Below are 13694 nucleotides of genomic sequence, written 5' to 3' on the forward strand. Positions count from 1 at the left end.
TTCACATGTGAATATTATAAATACAGTCTATTATACAGCATTATTCACATGTGAATAACATAAATACAGTCTATTATACAGCATTATTCACATGTGAATAACATAAATACAGTCTATTATACAGCATTATTCACATGTGAATATTATAAATACAGTCTATTATACAGCATTATTCACATGTGAATAACATAAATACAGTCTATTATACAGCATTATTTACATGTGCATAACATAAATACAGTCTATTATACAGCATTATTCACATGTGAATAACATAAATACAGTCTATTATACAGCATTATTCACATGTGAATAACATAAATACAGTCTATTATACAGCATTATTCACATGTGAATAACATAAATACAGTCTATTATACAGCATTATTCACATGTGAATATTATAAATACAGTCTATTATACAGCATTATTCACATGTGAATAACATAAATACAGTGTATTATACAGCATTATTTACATGTGAATAACATAAATATAGTCTATTATACAGCATTATTCACATGTGAATAACATCAATACAGTCTATTATACAGCATTATTCACATGTGAATAACATAAATACAGTCTATTATACAGCATTATTCGCATGTGAATAACATAAATACAGTCTATTATACAGCATTATTCACATGTGAATAACATACATACAGTCTATTATACAGCATTATTCACATGTGAATAACATAAATACAGTCTATTATACAGCATTATTCACATGTGAATAATATAAATACAGTCTATTACACAGCATTATTCACATGTGAATAACATAAATACAGTCTATTATACAGCATTATTCACATGTGAATAATATAAATACAGTGTATTATACAGCATTATTCACTTGAATAACATAAATACAGTCTATTATACAGCATTATTCACATGTGAATAATATAAATACAGTCTATTATACAGCATTATTCACATGTGAATAATATAAATAGTCTATTATACAGCATTATTCACATGTGAATATTATAAATACAGTCTATTATACAGCATTATTCACATGTGCATAATATAAATACAGTCTACTATACATTTAAGTACAGCCTAAAAGGAACATATGCATTATACAGTCTGATGGCTGTCTGTATGAAGGACTTCCTGTGTTGCATTTTGGGAGTCTGACACTGCCGCTAACAATCTAGCACTGTTAGTGGCAGTGTGTTGCCTCGTCAGGGCGTAGTCTCTGCCGTTACGCTGAATTTAGTCGTATGTTGTGCCCTACAAAGTGTTTATACCGTAAGTATTGTATTTATTGTGCACCGATTGGTGGTAAAGGTATACAACTTATTGAAGTATTTTAAAGGCACCTAAGTACATTACTATTTGAAGTGACATTTTTTTTGCCCCAGCATGCAACGGCACAGTTAAAAGGCCACAGTGTACATATGATGCATTGCTCTGTTTGTTGTTGGGGGGGTAATTCAATGTTGTTTTTATTATTATAAAAATACATGACCTGATTGTTTTTAACATCCCCTTGCAAACAAGGTTAGTTTCAGGAAAACCAACGTTAAAACCGTGATTGTGGAAAGTAAGCAACACATGGCCTTTCCTTTTAACAACACTCAGTAAAAGTTAGGGAAGGGAGACCAATTTTTGAAGCTTTTCAGATGAAATTATTTCCCATTCTTGCTTGGTGTACAGCTTAAGTTGTTCAACAGTCCGGGGGTCTCCCTTGTGCTATTTTAGGCTTCATAATGCGCCACACATTTTCAATGGGAGAAAGGTCTGGGCTACAGGCACGCTGTTGTAACACGTGCAGAATGTGGCATGGCATCGTCTTGCCGAAATAAGCAGGGGCGTCCATGATAACGTTGCTTGGATGGCAACATATGCATTGCTCTGTTGTTTCGGGGGTAATTCAAGGTTTTTTATCTTTATAAATATACATTTCCTGATTGTTTTTAACATCCACTTGCAAACAAGGTTAGTTTCAGGAAAACCAACGTTAAAACCATGACTGTGGAAAGTAATCCATTTCACGACTTGGCCCTGACTGCCTCGTTAAACATCGCTTAGTCTCTTTCAGATAGCTACAAAAAAAAACAACCATTATTGTGAAGAACATATGCTAAATACAAAACAAGTTAAGTTAGCACATTGTGTAAAGCGTAAATAAAAACAGAATATAATGATTTGCAAATCCTTTTCAACCTATATTAAATTGAATAGACTGCAAAGACAAGATACTTAATGTTCGAACTGAGAAACTTAATATTTTTTGCAAATAATCATTAACTTGGACTTTTAATGGCAGCAACACATTGCATAAAAGTTGGCACAAAGGCATTTTTACCACTGTGTTACATGGCCTTTCCTTTTAACAACACTCAGTAAATGTTTGGGAACTGAGCAGACCAATTTTTGAAGCTTTTCAGGTTGAATTCTTTCCCATCCTTGCTTGATGTACAGCTTAAGTTGTGGTATTTTACGCTTCATAATTCGCCACACATTTTCAACGGGAGACAGTTCTGGGCTACAGGCAGGCCAGTCTAATACCAGCACTCATTTACTACGAAGCCACGCTGTTGTAACACGTGCAGAATGTGGCATGGCATTGTCTTGCCGAAATAAGCAGGGGCGTCCATGATAACGTTGCTTGGATGGCAACATATGCATTGCTCTGTTGTTTCGGGGGTAATTCAAGGTTTTTTATCATTATAAAAATACATTTCCTGATTGTTTTTAACATCCACTTGCAAACAAGGTTAGTTTCAGGAAAACCAACGTTAAAACCGTGACTGTGGAAAGTAAGCCATTTCACGACTTGGCCCTGACTGAAAGCATTAACCGTGTATTTACATGTCCACGGTTTAATAGTATTGTTGATTTTCTATCTATCCTTCCAGTCAGGGGTTTATTTCTTTTGTTTCTATATGCAGTTAAAGCAAGATGCTATCACGTTAGCTCGTAGCTAAAGCATTTCGCCGATGTATTGTCGTGGAGATAAAAGGCACTGAATGTCCATTTCGCGTGCTCGACTCTCATTTTCAAGAGGATATAGTATCCCAGGTGGTTTAAAATACTAATCTGTGATCTACAATAGAAAAAGGAGAGTGTGGAATCCAATGAGCCAGCTTGTACCTAAGTTACGGTCAGAGCGAAAAAAGATACGTCCTGCACTGTCTCTCAAGTCCTTCAATGTAACGTTCCTCATCTACGAATCTTTCATCCTCGCTCAAATTAATGGGGTAATCGTCGCTTTCTCGGTCCGAATCTCTCTCGCTCCATTGTAAACAACGGGGAATTGTGAGGAATACTAGCTCCTGTGACGTCACGCTACTTCCGCTACAGGCAAGGCTTTTTTTTTATCAGCGAGCAAAAGTTGCGAACTTTATCGTCGATTTTCTCTACTAAATCCTTTCAGCAAAAATATGGCAATATCGCGAAATGATCAAGTATGACACATAGAATGGATCTGCTATTCCCGTTTAAATAAAAAAAATCATTTCAGTAGGCCTTTAAGGGTTTTGGTCCTAAATTATCTCAGTAAGATATTACAGCTTGTTGCTGAGATTTGATGACCTATATTGAGTAAAACATGCTTAGAACTAGAATATCAACTGTTGCAAAGCTTTGTCATCAACACTCACAATTATAAAACAACTTTTTTAAAGTAATAATTTCTTACTTCAAGCATGAACAAAAAAATCATTATCCCGAGCGCATATCATTATGTCAAGATAATGGCACTAGCATTTACTTAATTTAAGAATGTTTTTCAATATATTGAGCAAAAAGGTCTCTTTTTTTCCTACCAAGAAAAGTGCACTTGTTATTAGTGAGAATATACATTTTTTAAGGTATTTTTGGGTTCATTGAGGTTAGCTAATTTGACTTGTTTTGGAAAGTCTTGACAAGCCAAATTTTCTTGTTCTATTGGCAGATAATTTTGCTTAGTTCAAATAAAATACCCCTAATTTTTGTATTTTTTTTTCTTGTTTGTGAACACTGACTTTTTGCAGTGCACAACCCATTTAACTTGTATTTGACCAATTTACACCATTTTAGGAAGTGTACGCGCCAGTCGATCCCGAGCCTCACGCGGCGCCTTAATAGAGTGTATATAACTGTGGTCGTTCATTTGGCAATCAAAGTCCATTCTTAATCCATTGGTTAGCGACCATCAATTACCCTGGCAATCAGCGAGAACGCTGTCGAGCGGACATTTCTTGCAGTGTGCAGGGGAAGGCAGAGCGCTCGCAGGGAAGAAAATGGATATCAGTAGCTATTAGCTCCACAGCTCCCCACTCAGATCCCAGGAGGCCTTCCAGCACAATGTTCTACAAACTGATGATCCTGGAGGTCGGGCAGGGTTATCTGCAGCCTCTCAGCGAGAGAGACATCCCTCATCTGTCACCGCAGAGGGTTCTCATCCGAAACCAGTTTCTATGCTAAAGATTCACGCCTCCGTTTCTACACGGAGACACGGTGCGTCAAAGTGAGCTTTAGCGTGCTTTTCATACCGTGCAAACTCAAAATATAATGCAGAACAAACACCCCGTTTTCAGATGCAAGGATGTACCTCCTGCAGGGGAATGATTCGATAGTAAGTTCCCTGCTAACTTTAAAGGCCTACTGAAATGATTTTTTAAAATTTAAACGGGAATAGCAGATCCATTCTATGTGTCATACTTGATCATTTCGCGATATTGCCATATTTTTGCTGAAAGGATTTAGTAGAGAAAATCGACGATAAAGTTGGCAACTTTTGCTCGCTGATAAAAAAAAGCCTTGCCTGTAGCGGAAGTAGCGTGACGTCACAGGAGCTAGTATTCCTCACAATTCCCCGTTGTTTACAATGGAGCGAGAGAGATTCGGACCGAGAAAGTGATGATTACCCCATTAATTTGAGCGAGGATGAAAGATTCGTAGATGAGGAACGTTACAGTGAATGACTTGAGAGGCAGTGATGGACGTATCTTTTTTCACTCTGACCGTAACTTAGGTACAAGCTGGCTCATTGGATTCCACACTCTCCTTTTTTTTATTGTAGATCACAGATTTGTATTTTAAACCACCTGGGATACTATATCCTCTTGAAAATGAGAGTCGAGAACGCCAAATGGACATTCAGTGCCTTTTATCTCCACGACAATACATCGGCGAAATGCTTTAACTACGAGCTAACGTGATAGCATCGTGCTTTAACTGCATATAGAAACAAAAGAAATAAACCCCTGACTGGAAGGATAGATAGAAAATCAACAATACTATTAAACCGTGGACATGTAAATACACGGTTAATACTTTCCAGGCTGGCGAAGGTTAACAATGCTGTGCTAACGACGCCATTGAAGCTAACTTAGCAACTTAGCAACGGGACCTCACAGAGCTATGCTAAAAACATTAGCTCTCCACCTACGCCAGCCAGCCCTCATCTACTCATCAACACCCGTGCTCACCTGCGTTCCAGCGATCGGCAGAAGGACGAAGGACTTCACCCGATGCGTTTGGCGGCCCGGAGACGTAGGAAGTCAAGGTGAGGTCGGCGGATTGCGCGGCTAGCGCTCCAACAAAGTCCTCCTGGTTGTGTTGCTGTAGTCCGCTGCTAATACACTGATCCCACCTACAACTGTCTTCTTTGCAGCCTTCATTGTTCATTAAACAAATTGCAAAAGATGTCCAGAATACTGTGGAATTATGAAATGAAAACAGAGCTTTTTGTATAGGATTCTACGCGGTACCATAACTTCCGTTACTCGGACTTCGTCACGCGCATACGTCATCATACCGCGATGTTTCAGCCGGATATTTCCCAGGAAGTTTTAAATGTCACTTTATAAGTTAACCCGGCCGTATTGGCATGTGTTGCAATGTTAAGATTTCATCATTGATATATAAACTATCAGACTGCGTGGTCGGTAGTAGTGGCTTTCAGTAGGCCTTTAAGTGCATGGTCTGTATACGAAGCAAGTTTAACAACTGTTCGCTGTTCAATTCACACTTTTTCGCAGTATGTCTGGAGGGTTTGCTAACAAGCTGGTAGGCCAAGACATGTTTTTACTGCTCCAGTACATGCTGTACCCACAGGTATATGTAGAACAGGATGCAGTATTTCGCACAAAGCACTTTAGAACAGTGTGTCTATTCAGAGGTTCAATGCGATAGAAATGAATGCACCTGTTTTCTTGTAAAAGCTACCTTATTTTACAGACCATAGGGCGCACCGGATTATAAGGCGCACCGCCGATGAGCGGGTTTAGTCAGGTCTATTTTCATACAAAAGGTGCACCAGATTATAAGGCGCACTAAGGGAGCCATATTATGATTTTTTTCTAAATGTAAAACACTTCCTTGTGGTCTACATCAGTTTTTTTCAACCGACTAGTGTGTCGTGAGATACAGTCTGGTGTGCCGTGGGAGATTATGTAATTTCACCTATTTGGGTTGAAAATGTTTTTTGCAAACTAGTAATTATAGTATGCAAATAATGTGCCGTTGTTGAGTGTCTGTGCTGTCTAGAGCTCGGCAGAGTAACCGTGTAATACTCTTCCATGTCAATTGCGTTGTAGATGTCGGGAACATGTCGTGTGAGACGATGATGGTTTGTCGTGATCCCAATATGCAGACCACAGCGGGAGGCAGCGTGCAGGTAAAAAGGTGTCTAATGCTTAAACCAAAAATAAACAAAAGGTGAGTGCCCCTAAGAAAAGGCATTGAAGCTCAGGGAAGGCTATGCAGAACAAAACTAAAACCGAAGTGGCAACAAAGTTAAACAAAAACAGAATGCTGGAGGACAGCAAAGACTTACTGTAGAGCAGGGGTCACCAACGCGGTGCCCGCGGGCACCAGGTAGCCCGTAAGGACCCGATGAGTAGCCCGCCGGCCTGTTCTAAAAATAGCTCAAATAGCAGCACTTACCAGTGAGCTGCCTCTATTTTTTAAATTGTATTTATTTACTAACAAGCTGGTCTTGCTTTGCCCGACATTTTTAATTCTAAGAGAGACAAAACTCAAATAGAATTTGAAAATCCAAGAAAATATTTTAAAGACTTGGTCTTCACTTGTTTAAATTCATTAATTTTTTTACTTTGCTTCTTATAACTTTCAGAAAGACAATTTTAGAGAAAAAAAATACAACCTTAAAAATGATTTTAGGATTTTTAAACGCATATACCTTTTTACCTTTTAAATTCCTTCCTCTTCTTTCCTGACAATTTAAATCAATGTTCAAGTATTTTTTTATTTTTTTTATTGTAAAGAATAATAAATACATTTTAATTTAATTCTTCATTTCAGCTTCTGTTTTTTGTACGAAGAATATTTGTGAAATATTTCTTCAAACTTATTATGATTAAAATTCAAAAAAATTATTCTGGCAAATCTAGAAAATCTGTAGAATCAAATTGAAATCTTATTTCAAAGTCTTTTGAATTTCTTTTAAAATTTTTGTTCTGGAAATTCTAGAAGAAATAATGATTTGTCTTTGTTAGAAATATAGCTTGGTCCAATTTGTTATATATTCTAGCAAAGTGTAGATTGGATTTTAACCTATTTAAAACATGTCATCAAAATTCTAAAATTAATCTTAATCAGGAAAAATTACTAATGATGTTCCATAAATTCTTTTTTTACGTTTTTCTCTTCTTTTTTTCGGTTTAATTTTGAATTTTAAAGAGGGGAAATTGAAGATAAACTATGTTTCAAAATTGAATTGTCATTTTTTTCGTGTTTTCTCCTCTTTTAAACCGTTAAATTAAGTGTAAATATCATTAATTATTAATAATAACATAGAGTTAAAGGTAAATTGAGCAAATTGGCCAATACTGGCAATTTATTTAAGTGTGTATCAAACTGGTAGCCCTTCGCATTAATCCGTACCCAAGAAGTAGCTCTTGCTTTCAAAAAGGTTGGTGACCCCTGCTGTAGAGCAAAGACGGCGTCCACAGAGTACATCCAAACATGACATGACAATCAACAATGTCCCCACAAAGGAGGATAACAACAACTTAAATAGTCTTGATTGCTAAAACAAAGCAGATGTGGAGAATAGCGTTTAAGGAAGACATGGAACTGCTACAGGAAAACACCAACAAAAGAGAAAAAGCCACCAAAATAGGAGCGCAAGACAAGAACTAAAACACTACAGACAGGAAAACAGCAACAAACTCAATAAGTCACGGTGTGATGTGAGGTGGTGACAGTACACCTACTTTGAGACAAGAGCTATAGTGAGGCATGCTTGGTTATGCTTTAAAGTCATATCCAACAATTGCGACAACGACTTTTTACTGTCAAATGAGTTTCATTTTTTAATGATTTCTGCTGGTGGTGTGCCTCCGGATTCTTTCAACGCAAAAAATGTGCCTAGGTTCAAAAAAGGTTGAAAAACACTGGACTACATAACATGTGATGGTGGTTATTTGGTCAAAATGTTGCATAGATGATGTTTTACAGATCATCTTCAAGCTAATTTCTGACAGTCGCTTCAGGATGCACCATTTTGAGGGCGCTCTTATTTACGTGCCTCACGTTTCGGCAGCGTCTTCCCCCCGTCATCTTTGTTGTAGCGGTGTAGCGTGCAAGGACGGGAGTGGAAGAAGTGTCAAAAGATGGAGCTAACTGTTTTAATGACATTCAGACTTTACTTCAATCAATAACGGAGCAGCATCTCCTCATCCGTGGCTCACTAGTGCAATAACAACGTGTGTCCAAATGTGTCCCGTGAAAAACCGTCCGACCGAAACTCTCTAATAACTAAAGTTCCTTGGGTGAATAATGTAGACTCACTACACCGGTATGTTTTAGCGCTTTCATGGCCAGTTTACTGACAGATATAAGTAAGAACTTTACACTACTTTATATTAGAAATGGCAACAGCGGAGGATTAATGTCAGATAGCAAGAAGATAGAGAAAAAAAAAGAAGCTTATCGACTACGTAATCGGCACGGACTACAAAGGCGGACGCGCGCAAATTTTCAGGACTTATGCAGATCCCAAATACAGATAAGCAGGTACCAGAAGGTAAGAAAACTTGCTTTCGCATAATATTGCGAAACAAAACGCCAGATATTTCTTACCTTATACACACGCCATAATAATATTCATATGTTGAAGCACAGTACAATCCATAAAGCGGTGCGGCTTTATAGCTTACCAAAGTCATAGTAAAACATTTTTAAGGATTTTTGAGCGCCTTGTTTTATATTTTCAGTGGAACATTTAACATTTTGGTGTTTACTTGAGTCATATTGCAGTCTACACGTATCTCTTATGTGTGACTGCCATCTACTGGTCACACTTATCATTTCAACATGTACCAAATGAAATAGCTTCGAGGTCGGTAAGCACAACCAAAATGATTCCGTACATTAGGCGCACCGGGTTATAAGCCGCACTGTCGAGTTTTGAGAAAAAAAAAAAAAGATTTTAAGTGCGCCTTATAGTCTGAAAAATACGGTACTTTTACCGAATTAAAATGGCTGAAAGCTCCTCATTTTGATAACATTTATCTGAATAGCTTATTTCAACCTAAGCAAAGTGAACATGCGTTTTTTGTCAGAACATGAGCAATATGTTCATTCATATTTTGAATTAAACGGGCCAGATTATGCAAAACCAACTTTTCTACAGCCCCATTTGTACCTGTTTTTGTGTATTTAGGATCTGCATAAGTCCCGAAATGTTGAATTCAAACCATAGGGCAGGGGTAGGGAACCTGTGGCTCTTTTAATAACTGAATCCGGCTCTCAGATAAATCTTAGCTGACATTGCTTAACACGATAAGTAATGAATTATTCTGTTGGTAATCACAGTGTTAAAAATAACGTTCAAAATATAAAATATCCTCATGCATGTGTGACTGCCATCTACTGGTCACACTTATCATTTCAACATGTACCAAATGAAATAGCTTCGAGGTCGGTAAGCACAACCAAAATGATTCCGTACATTAGGCGCACCGGGTTATAAGGCGCACTGTCGAGTTTTGAGAAGAAAAAAAAAGATTTTAAGTGCGCCTTATAGTCTGAAAAATACGGTACTTTTACCGAATTAAAATGGCTGAAAGCTCCTCATTTTGATAACATTTATCTGAATAGCTTATTTCAACCTAAGCAAAGTGAACATGCATTTTTTTGTCAGAACATGAGCAATATGTTCATTCATATTTTGAATTAAACGGGCCAGATTATGCAAAACCAACTTTTCTACAGCCCCATTTGTACCTGTTTTTGTCTATTTAGGATCTGCATAAGTCCCGAAATGTTGAATTCAAACCATAGAGCAGGCGTAGGGAACCTGTGGCTCTTTTAATAACTGAATCCGGCTCTCAGATAAATCTTAGCTGACATTGCTTAACACGATAAGTAATGAATTATTCCGTTGGTAATCACAGTGTTAAAAATAACGTTCAAAATATAAAATATCCTCATGCATGTGTGACTGCCATCTACTGGTCACACTTATCATTTCAACATGTACCAAATGAAATAGCTTCGAGGTCGGTAAGCACAACCAAAATGATTCCGTACATTAGGCGCACCGGGTTATAAGGCGCACTGTCGAGTTTTGAGAAGAAAAAAACATTTTTAAGTGCGCCTTATAGTCTTAAAAATACGGTACTTTTACCGAATAAAAATGGCTGAGAGCTCCTCATTTTGATAACATTTATCTGAATAGCTTATTTCAACCTAAGCAAAGTGAACATGCATTTTTTTTGTCAGAACATGAGCAATATGTTCATTCATATTTTGAATTAAACGGGCCAGATTACGCAAAACCAACTTTTCTACAGCCCCATTTGTACCTGTTTTTGTGTATTTAGGATCTGCATAAGTCCCGAAATGTTGAATTCAAACCATAGAGCAGGCGTAGGGAACCTGTGGCTCTTTTGATGGCTGAATCCGGCTCACAGATCAATTTTAGCTGACATTGCTTAACACGATAAGTAATGAATAATTCCGTTGGTAATCACAATGTTAAAAATAACGTTAAAAATATAAAACATTCTCATGCATTTTAATCCATCCATCCGTTTTTGTACCGCACCTGTTCAAGAAATCGCATTAATGGTAAGAAGTATTTTATTTATTATTGGTTAGCTTCAGAATAACAATGTTATTAAAAAGAATAAGTGACTTATTATACTCCTAAAAATGTTGGTCTTACTTTAAAATGCACGCATTTAGTTGTATTCAGTGTTAAAAAATATTATATGGCTCTCTCGGAAATACATTTTAAAATATCTGGCTTTCATGGCTCTTTCAGCCTAAAAGGTTCCTGACCCCTGCCATAGAAGCATGGTGGAGAATTTTCAAAAACAATATCGCCTTCCTTCATACTTCCTTCGTTTGGAATTTGCAAAACCTGTGACGTTGTTCGCAATGTTGACGTCATATATCCATATACAAGTATATGGATATACAGGCCAAAAGTTTGGACACACCTCCTCATTCAATGCGTTTTCTTTATTTTCATGACTATTTACATTGTAGATTGTCACTGAAGGCATCAAAACTATGATTGAACACATGTGGAGTTATGTACTTAAAAAAAAAAAAAGGTGAAATAACTGAAAACATGTTTTATATTCTAGTTTCTTCAAAATAGCCGCCCTTTGCTCTGACTACTGCTTTGCACACTCTTGGCATTCTCTCGATGAGCTCACTCCTTCAAGACTGTTGGAAAATCTTTTGAGGTGACTACCTCTTGAAGCTCATCAAGAGAATGCCAAACTCGCTATGGAAGCGCAAAAAATCTACAAATAAAGATGGCGTGGAGAAAACCGCCCACAAAACGGCACATTCTGAAGAGGCGGTCAGAAAGCGGCTTGAAATCGGTCCGTAAAACATAATCTATGCAAACTTTTGACCAAAGAGTATTAATAGATGATAAAATGAACTGGAAATCTCATATACAAAACATACAACATAAGGTAGCAAAAAACATTTCAATAATGAATAAAACAAAACGCGTCCTGGGCCAAAAATCACTTTATATTCTCTACTGCTCGCTAGTGTTACCATATCTGAGTTATTGTGCAGAAATATGGGGAAATAACTACAAATGTGCGCTACATTCGTTAACCGTGTTACAAAAAAGATCAGTTAGAATAATACATAATGTTGGATATAGAGAACATACAAACCCTTTATTTATTAAGTCAAAAATATTAAAGTTTGGTGATTTGGTAAAATTGCAAACAGCTAAAATGATGTACAAAGCAAACTATAACCTGCTACCAAAGAATGTACAACATTTCTTCTCAACTAAAGAGAAATATAACCTTAGAGGACAAAATAATTTAAAACATTTATATGCACGTACAACACTTAAAACTTTTAGCATAACAGTATGTGGAATTAAATTATGGAATGGATTAAGTAAAGAAGTTAAAAATTGTACTGACATGATCCAGTTTAAGAGGTTGTTTAAATTAATAGTGCTTACAAAGTACAAAGAAGAAGAATTATGAGAAAAACTTCCAACCTTATTGAAAATATTCTTCATCTCAGTATGTTAATAATGACTGAATTAATTAATTACATATTACAAACTGTTGTATGTACTAATTCATAGATGTTATTTTATTATATAAAAAGGTCAGTAAATGATTTTATATAATTGTAAACGCTTTAGAGTGGGAAAGGGGCAGGATTAAATAAGCTTTGCTTCTTCCTACTCCTTTTCGGGCATGATGTAAATGAAATGATATGAAATTGTGTGATGTATTATGATGTAAATTTGTTCATGTTCGAAATAAACTAAAAGAAAGAAAGAATGAACCACCACAGTATGCAGTGTTTCCCATAAACTGCCAAGATACCTGTGGCGGTGGGGGCGTGGCTATGGGCGTGGTCGCCATTACATCATCGAGTAATTTGCATAATTTACTACAATGATATGATTTTCTCTAAAAAGGCTAAAAAAATGTATACTTACTAATTAATAATAACAGTTTTGTTTTAAACGTCCATCCATCCATCCATCCATCCATTTTACAATATAATTACAACACTTTATGTACATATTTATATACAGATTTGAACAATAAGTTATTCACTGAAATATATTTATTAATTGTGGTTCTTAAAAAATATATATCTTATAAAATATAAAAGCTAAAATTGTCTCTTAAAGCTCTGCCCCTTTAATTAGTGCATACTAAATAATTTAACATTAGCCTACTACTACAACTATATTATTTACCAGCAACATAAAGTGAAACAGAGGCAGAGGTGTCCTGCCACAGTCAGTAACAAATAAACAGAAAACAGTAGTGATCAAATACAAATAAGGCAACAAGAGAAGTATCCTACACTTCTCTTTTGTAACGTAAATCTGAACAGCCTATATGGCATCTACATCAACTATATGATTTGCCTGAGAAGCTGGACAGGACAAAAAAAATAAAAAAAAAATCTATTTGTGGCGGACGTAATTCTTTCGTGGCGGGCCGCCACAAATAAATGAATGTGTGGGAAACACTGGCATGTTATGTAGACCGCAAAAACAGTATTTTGAATGTAGAAAAATTGTAATAATGAACCTTAAAAACTTTAAAACTTAGTTTATTGAATTTTTGTTTTTTAGTATACCTTTCTTTCTGCTATATCTAACATTATGAAGTCAAACAAATGACTGCCTTGAAATGAATGACGCTCAATATTAGATTTTTCACTTACCGACACAATAGATTTGTTCCAAAAATTAAAAA

This window comes from Entelurus aequoreus, linkage group LG12 (assembly GCF_033978785.1).
Source record: "Entelurus aequoreus isolate RoL-2023_Sb linkage group LG12, RoL_Eaeq_v1.1, whole genome shotgun sequence".
Lineage (NCBI taxonomy): Eukaryota > Metazoa > Chordata > Actinopteri > Syngnathiformes > Syngnathidae > Entelurus > Entelurus aequoreus.